Genomic DNA, 7,500 nt, shown 5'->3' on the forward strand with positions numbered 1-7,500 from the left:
GCTCATAAAAGATATTAGTTTTTAGGATTCACAATTTTTTCCCCTCTCAGAGATGCTAATATTTGACCTCACCTTTGCTGTACCAATAAGAGAGTGAAGAGGGTCGCGTCCCGGAGAAGGCTGGCACTCTGACGACCCTGCATCCCTCCCCACCCCCGCCAGGAGCCGACCCACTCACTAGTATGACAGTACCACCTTGCCCTTATACGGCCCGCGACCATTAGGGGGGAGAACTCAGCGGGGGAGGGAGGATGGGGAGGGAAAGAATTTGCCATATTCGCCCTTGCCTGGTAACCTTCCCCCCTCTTCCTCCCCCTGAACTGGTGGTCCGTGCAAATTCTTCCCTTAAGTCCTCGCTACGCCTGAAATCCTCTGGCAATGTTGGATTTTTTCGTGTGTAAAACCCCTGTGAGCGCTCTGGGGTTCAGAATTTTTTTTTTTTTCGCGGCAGACGGGACGCAGGGGATGCTGAAGTGTCTTCTCCCCCAGCAACAGTATCTACACCCTACAGCAATAACATCATATCGTAGACGGGATTTGATCAGCGATAAAATCAGAGGGGATCGTCGGTCATCTGGCACCTCGTGGATGAGAGGGGACGGGGCGACCGACGGAGAGGGAGGGCTTGATGGGCCTTCCCGCTGCCAGCCGCACGAACTACCCTTCACGCCCATGCTGGAGTCTGCATCACATATCCTCACAAGTGTCTCATTCCTCATGTGCGGGTGATGAGGTGCGTGACAAGGGCGGCAGGTAAGCTGATCCACCTCAGGAGTGACTCACTTGGCAGGCGCAGGAACATTCGCCATCCACTGACTGACGCTCTCTCCCTCTTCCTCATAAATTATTCGTGTCATTAAGTACTGGCAGAAGTTTAATCATATTCTTGATATAATATGCACGCCCGACACTTGCATCTCCGTGTAGTACCGCATCGATTATGAGATTTGTTTGTGGTGCATGAAATATTTACTGACGTCAAAGGAACCGTTCCTAGCTGAATTTTTTTCACCCGTGGAGGTTGAGGGTCATTTTGAAGCTTCTCTAATTAAAAGTGAAGCGGTGGATGTTTCCTTTCACTCTGCATGTCGGAAACCATAAATCCTGCCTCAGTGTCCCTATTTATTTTCGGATCTGTGCACACATATAGAGGGGACCAGCCGGTTTATTGCCCTATTTGTCTCAATTTCGAGGTGTGAAAAATAAGTATGAGGTTGGAATGCGTCGGTGTGAGGGGAGGCTGGCGAGGGGAGGAGACTGAGGGGGTTGGAGGAGAGAGGGGAGGAGCCGGGCAACGTGCTCCTCCCGGTCCCGGGTTGTCCGTCAGTTTGGCTGAGTTTCCCCTCCCTCGGCCACCTCAGTCATCCAGCGGCGCTCGGAGGGGACACGCATCGCCCTTCCCATCCTCGTGGTACTGATCAATCCCTGCTCCCGGGGGATTTGCAGGGATCTGGGAGGGTTGTGTGATTGACTGATCTTGCCCGGAGGACCTAGGATCGCCACGCAGGGCGCTAAGACGCGAGGGAGGTCGGATGGTGTGCATCCTTGTGAGGGAAGTGTTTGTGAGGGGAGAGAGAACCGGGTTGATCCTACGCTGCTCCTGCCGCACTGGTGGTGAGGGGAAGGACCCGCCCACCTCCCCGCCTGCCGCCTATCCACGCCCTCGATGGAAGCACAATCCGCTTCAGGAGCAGACCCAGGATGAACAAAGCAGGCTGTGATGCTTCCTTAGTGGCGTGTGGCGGCCGACCTGCGTGCGAGGAAGACGCTGGGAGACTGGAGTGCCTGGCTGGGAGAGGGAGTGAGTGTGCTGACCTCGGTATAGCGGCCGCCTCCACACTCGGCATCAAGGACGGCTCAATGCTAGCCCCGTCCGTGTTCCGGGGTCGTGGTGCGTAGGGAGGAACGCTCACACTGACGGTGGCGTTTCGGTGCCCTGGTGAGCCGCGGTGCCTGGGGACTGGAGGCGGTGTGTACGTGCTGATTATTTTTTTCTTTTTTATTTTCGTGGGGGGAAGGTCAAGGTAAAATATTGGACTGGGGAGAACAAGTGAGTAAGGCGATATATGAAACGTGGTGAAAAATAGTAGCAACGTATCTCAAACGTGTGTGTTTTGTGTGTGTGTGTGTGTGTGTGTGTGTGTGGAGAGAGAGAGAGATAGAGAGAGTACTGCTTCTGTTGCTATGAGTATCGTCGTTGTTGCCATGTTACATTTATATCTTTCTCCCTTTAACTTACCAATCGTTCTAATGCAATACTTGCCCACGTGGAGGTCGCGGGGACGTCCTCGGCGGCGCTGCTCACTCAGACCTGTACGCACAAAACCTGTTACTGGAAGAGCCGCGGGGTCCTGGTGAGCCTTGGGTACGAGGGAGGCACACACTTATTTACTGATGATTAACGCACAACAGCTGCCCGCCAAAATAGTTCTAATGGCTGTTCTCAAAACTAATTATTGCCCGAAATAAGCACCAGACATTCATACACTTACAGGATCCTGTTCGTATTTTTTTTTAAGTGTCCAAATCGAATAACTACACAAGGTTGAGTATTTTTGCTAAGCCAGTTTTGTGTTTGAAGTTGTATGATCCACTTGTGGTGTGTTTTTGTATACTTGTTAATCTCCATTGAGCAGGTAATGAGGAAGTGGGTGATGGGTTGAGAATGATAAGTGATGATAATGACTAATTCATCATGTGTCAAGAACACGCACTCCAAGTTTATATTAAGGTTAGAGAAAGTCAGGAATTTTTACGCTGTACGTATCTAAGTGCGATGTCGCCTGTCTTTCTTTGTGAAGCTTCTTTATGGCGATGGTTGCAGTGGTGGTGGTGGAGGCAAGTCGATTATTCTTGTATCATAAACCACAGATGTTCCTTAATGCACGGCAAGACGGAGAGAGAGAGAGAGAGAGAGAGAGAGAGTGTCAGGCATACTTCAACCTTAGTTAAGGCGGTTGCCAGGTGTGCTGGTTTCAGTCCTTAGCTCCTCCCTTCCCATCCCTTCCCTCTTCGCTCTTCCCATCCCATCCCTTCCTCTTTCTTCCCATCTAGTCTCATCCTCTTCCTTGCCCTAATATTTCTTCATGTTCCTTCAGCTTGACATTCCCTTTTGGATCTCACCATCCTATCTTTCCTTTAGCACCACGTCACTAGCTCCTTGTGTCCCTTCAGCAGTCCTTTCCCTTCTTATTCCCTGCAGTACCGCACAACCCCTTCAGATCTTGAGCTCCCTCTCGTTATTACCACCACGTCACTAACCCCTTGTCCTTGTGGCTTCTTCAGCGTCTCCCTCAGTTCCCCTTTGTCCCTGCAGTTCCTCCATTTGCCTCTCAACACTTTCTTCACTTCATATGTCGTAAAAAAGCAATTGGAGTAAGGTAATTGCGTCACGTAAGTTGTCATGTCAAAATTACCTTATTTGTAGGAAATTATACGAGTAGTAATTGGACGTTCATCCTTTCTTACGCTTATTTTAAGTAGTGGTTAGCTGTCGTGCTTGTGAATTTGTACCCATACTCCACCAAGCACTTCCTGTGTTGATGTGGTGCGCTTTTCTGGGAGTTATTGATCGCACGTTAAGGATATTTATAGCAGCGCGAAGGAGAGTAGGAAGGGAGGATAAAGAACGAGGGATATGAACAGAAGTGAGGAAGAGAGAGAGAGAGAGAGAGAGAGAGAGAATGGATAAAATTTACAGCGCTCGATAAAAGAAAGGAAAAGACTCTCAAAGAACATCTGGGAGAAATTGGAAGACATAAGGACAGATGTTGACACTGACGGATATAAACGAGAGAACGACGACATACGAGGAAGACAAAACATACACCAATACAGACTGATAAATGCCACGACTTGGGGAACTACGACCACACGAACGCAAGGACACACAGAGACTCGCGTGTTCCTCTGTGATGAATAAAGAAACATACAAGACTAAGAAGAGAAACACTCCTATAACGGAAGTTCTTCACTGCCAGGCGTCACAATGACCCATCCCAATCAAGGGCTTATCATTTATATCCTCGTGGGCGGGAGCAGGTGGCGGCAGGGAGTTAGGGGAGCTGCGGGTCAGGAAGAGGGAAGGTGTGGGAGGAGAGACTATTAATGTGGTTTGGGAGCTCGTGGTCTGGCGGCATTAAGGGGGGAAGGAGAGGGCAAAGGGGAAGACTGCTTGGTCGGTAAAGGGGAATGCTGCTTAATGGGGTGAAGGGAAGGGAGTGTTATGGAATGGACGTGAAAAAGGGGATGACAGGGCGGCAGGGGGTGAGTGTGATATGTGCGGCGGGGTGAAGGAAACGCGATGTGGATGCAGAAGCTAATGTTGGTTGGGTGAGTCTCGTTTGAGGTGGCAGCAGCTGTGTGTGGGCAGGTGGAGGACAAGGGAGGGGAGGTAGGGGATTAGAGTGGGTGAGGAAGGAGAAGTAGGAGGAAGGGAGAAATTAAAGAGGTTGTGAGGGAACGGGAGAGAGAAACTGAATGACGCTGCGAGGAAAGGAGAGGAGAAAGAAAAGATGGATGGACTGAGAAAGGCAGTGAGGAAAAACGAGGCAAGGGAAGAAAAGGAAAGGGTATACAGTGGAGGAAGTCGGGAAGGAACAAGGGGAACAGTCACGAGGAGAGGGAAGCAAAGAGCAAGACTTTATCACTTCAATTTGCTTATACGAATTTAAAGGTGGTTTATGGATGGCTATATAATCAGGCTGCGGTCAGAGATTACTGTGTTCAGACTTGATAAATGCGTGATATAGTATGTAGAATAGTGCGTAGTGAAAGGGTCACTGTTTACAGCCACATAAACGCGATGATGTAAGCAATGCGGTTAAGCTGAAACGGAATACTACGGCAGGAGGCAGTATGTGTGCGTGTGTGTGTCGGTGTGTGTGTCGGTGTGTGTGTGTGTGTGTGTGTGTGTGTGTGTGTGTGTGTGTGTGTGGTCGGGTAGTGGGGCGTGTCCATTTGGGGAGTGTGAGTCATCCCAGGGCAAAAACCAGCTCATAACAGTGTGATGTGAAGAAGGGAGTCGAGGAACGTGAAAAGGGGTACCACATGTCTGCAAAATTGCATCCTCGTTGGACAATGTGAGTACCATATGGGAGGGAGGCGGGGCGGGGTGCGGCGAGGCGAGGCGAGGGACGGGACGGCGAGTGATAGTAAAGAAGACACTAGACAAATGAAGCAAGTGAGTGCTGTAAGAAAGATGAGACGTGTAGTAAATTAATTTAGGAGTTTTACATGCAGCAAGTATTAATGACAAAAGCGAGTAGAGGATAACATAGGCTGTTAAAGAGAATGTTGAGAGGGCGTGGAATTAATGATGTCAAGAAAGAATTGTGCACGATGAAAATTAAGATCGTGGAGGAAGTAATTTAGAATCTGAATATGCTCCAATTATTGCAGATAAAGATTAAATGAATAAAGAAAACATTCAATTAAAAAAGCAAAGTAGGAATGAATACTTTGGTGGAGGAGGCGAGCTGAGGAGTCAGATAAAGCCATTCAGGATATGCCTACCCTGCAAAGGGATTCTACATAACTTAATTGGGTAAATAAAGAAGATGAATAGTGCTGTGTGCACGAAATCGCTTTGAAGTCGAAGTAACTTGTCAATGGAGGGATGGCAGGCGAGTGGCAGGTCGGATGGACGTCACAAGGAGGCGTGACAGAGGCTGTGGAGGCATCTTGTTCTGGGATTACTGGTGCTCAGGCTCCCTCTGGCCTCACAGCAACACTAAACCTCTCCTCCACACTTTCTTCACGCCACTACCGCCTCGCACCGCCTTCCTCCATTTCCTCCTCTGCCCACGCTGTTGGCTGGAGTGGTTTCTATGCTTACGGCTTTACAAACTTCTATCTTATCTGGCTGCATAATTCAAGGCGCTGCTCTAAGACTGTTTCAAAAGGGACCAGCTTCTCATTCGGCAGCAGTTCAATGCAGTTCATGGCAATTTGTGACTTGGCTGCCTTTCACGTTTGGCTGTTACCCATTTTCATGTATTCTGCTTAATTATAACATGCCGCCTTGCCTAAAATTCCATGTTTTTATTCACAATTTTCAAAGTAAGGAAAAGACTGGAACAAGATAAGACTGCGCGCGATTCATGTTATGCTCCATTTAGTTTGCCTGAAGTGCGGCAATGGAGCGGCCACTGATAAGATGTCTGTCTGCCGCATGACATTTTGGGGGCCACTCACCTCCCATCCCCCCTGACTGAGTAGAGACTGAGGGCCAGGAGGGACAGGCGTCATTACTAGCGGGGAGTGTTTCCAGGGAAGGAGGAAGCGGCGAGAGGGGAGAGGAGAGGAGAGGGAACCCGAAGAGATTGGTATAGTTTTATATTTTTCGTGTCAGTCAGGAGATAAAGTAAAAGGGAGGGAGAGAGAGAGAGAGAGAGAGAGAGAGAGAGAGAGAGAGAGAGAGAGAGAGCGTAAAATAATATTTCTTGCATATTTTTCCTTCCAAACATAAAAGAAAGAGAATAAAAGCAAATGACATTGCGATCTCTTTCAGCGTCCTATTCCTTTTGTTTCTTTCCTTTTGCCAGAAAGAAAAATTATGCACGAAATGAAAGAGAGAGAGAGAGAGAGAGAGAGAGAGAGAGAGAGAGAGAGAGAGAGAGAGAGAGAGAGAGAGACCTTCCGCTTACCCTGACCTATCCCTAGTCCTCTTTTTCTCTCTCTGTTTCCTCTCCCTTCACCTTTCTTTTTCCCCTTATCAGGTCCGGCGCCTCCCCTGTCGTGCACTATTGCAAATTTATTTATAGCTTCATAAAAGTCACCACCGTGTTTGTGTGAGGTCGTGTTTCAGGTGTTACGCATCTCTATTCTCACATGCTGCAGGTCCTCGCTATGCCCCACTCCCTTTTCTTTTCCTTCCTTTCCTCTTAACTTCCCTTCATGTCCTACCCTCGTCGTCCTCCTCCTCCTCCTCAGTGCCTGGTGTTGCAAGGTACGAGAGAGGGGAAGTATCGGGTTGATAGAAACATTTACAACACCATGACAGTTGCCTCACGTGCGTCTGTTCTATGCTTGGCTGTGACGCTGAGAGAGAGAGAGAGAGAGAGAGAGAGAGAGAGAGAGAGAGAGAGAGAGAGACGCGTGGGAAGTATATTGACGTCGGTGAGATGTAAAACGGCTTTGTTGTTTGTTGTTGTTGATGGCGGTGGCGGTGGTGGTATTAGCGGCGGTAGTAGTGGTGGTGGTGGTGGTGACGCTGGTGGTGTTGGAGGCAGCAGCGGTGGCGTCGGAGTGTTAAAACAAAGCGGGTCTGACGAAAAGGTATTGTTGACATTGTCTTGTGGCGATCAATATACCGTGTCCGTATATCTAATTGGAATCTCTCTCTCTCTCTCTCTCTCTCTCTCTCTCTCTCTCTCTCTCTCTCTCTCTCTCTCCTTGGCCCTTCGTGTTTGTTTACCATATTACTTCATCTCAAGTGTGCGTACTGTGAGCTCACTAAGTACTGGTGATATATCCCCTCCAAAACACACACACACACAC

At 48.9% G+C, this 7,500-nt stretch overlaps 1 protein-coding gene across 5 annotated transcripts in view; it reads left to right on the forward strand.

Moving 5' to 3' along the window:
- The window catches only part of LOC123499620 (colorectal mutant cancer protein-like), a 68,281-nt gene that overhangs the window by 17,508 nt on the left and 43,273 nt on the right, over positions 1 to 7,500 (forward strand). The window contains exon 1 of one of the 5 annotated variants that reach the window (XM_045247909.1): positions 1,316 to 1,411. The exons of 1 other annotated variant lie outside the window; for it this stretch is intronic. The gene's annotated coding sequence lies outside the window, so the exon portion shown is untranslated. Of the gene's footprint in view, positions 1 to 1,315; positions 1,412 to 7,500 lie in introns of those variants that run through there. 3 more of the 5 variants (XM_045247910.1, XM_045247912.1, XM_045247911.1) reach the window with 3 other exon arrangements.

This window comes from Portunus trituberculatus, chromosome 50 (genome assembly GCF_017591435.1).
Source record: "Portunus trituberculatus isolate SZX2019 chromosome 50, ASM1759143v1, whole genome shotgun sequence".
NCBI lineage: Eukaryota > Metazoa > Arthropoda > Malacostraca > Decapoda > Portunidae > Portunus > Portunus trituberculatus.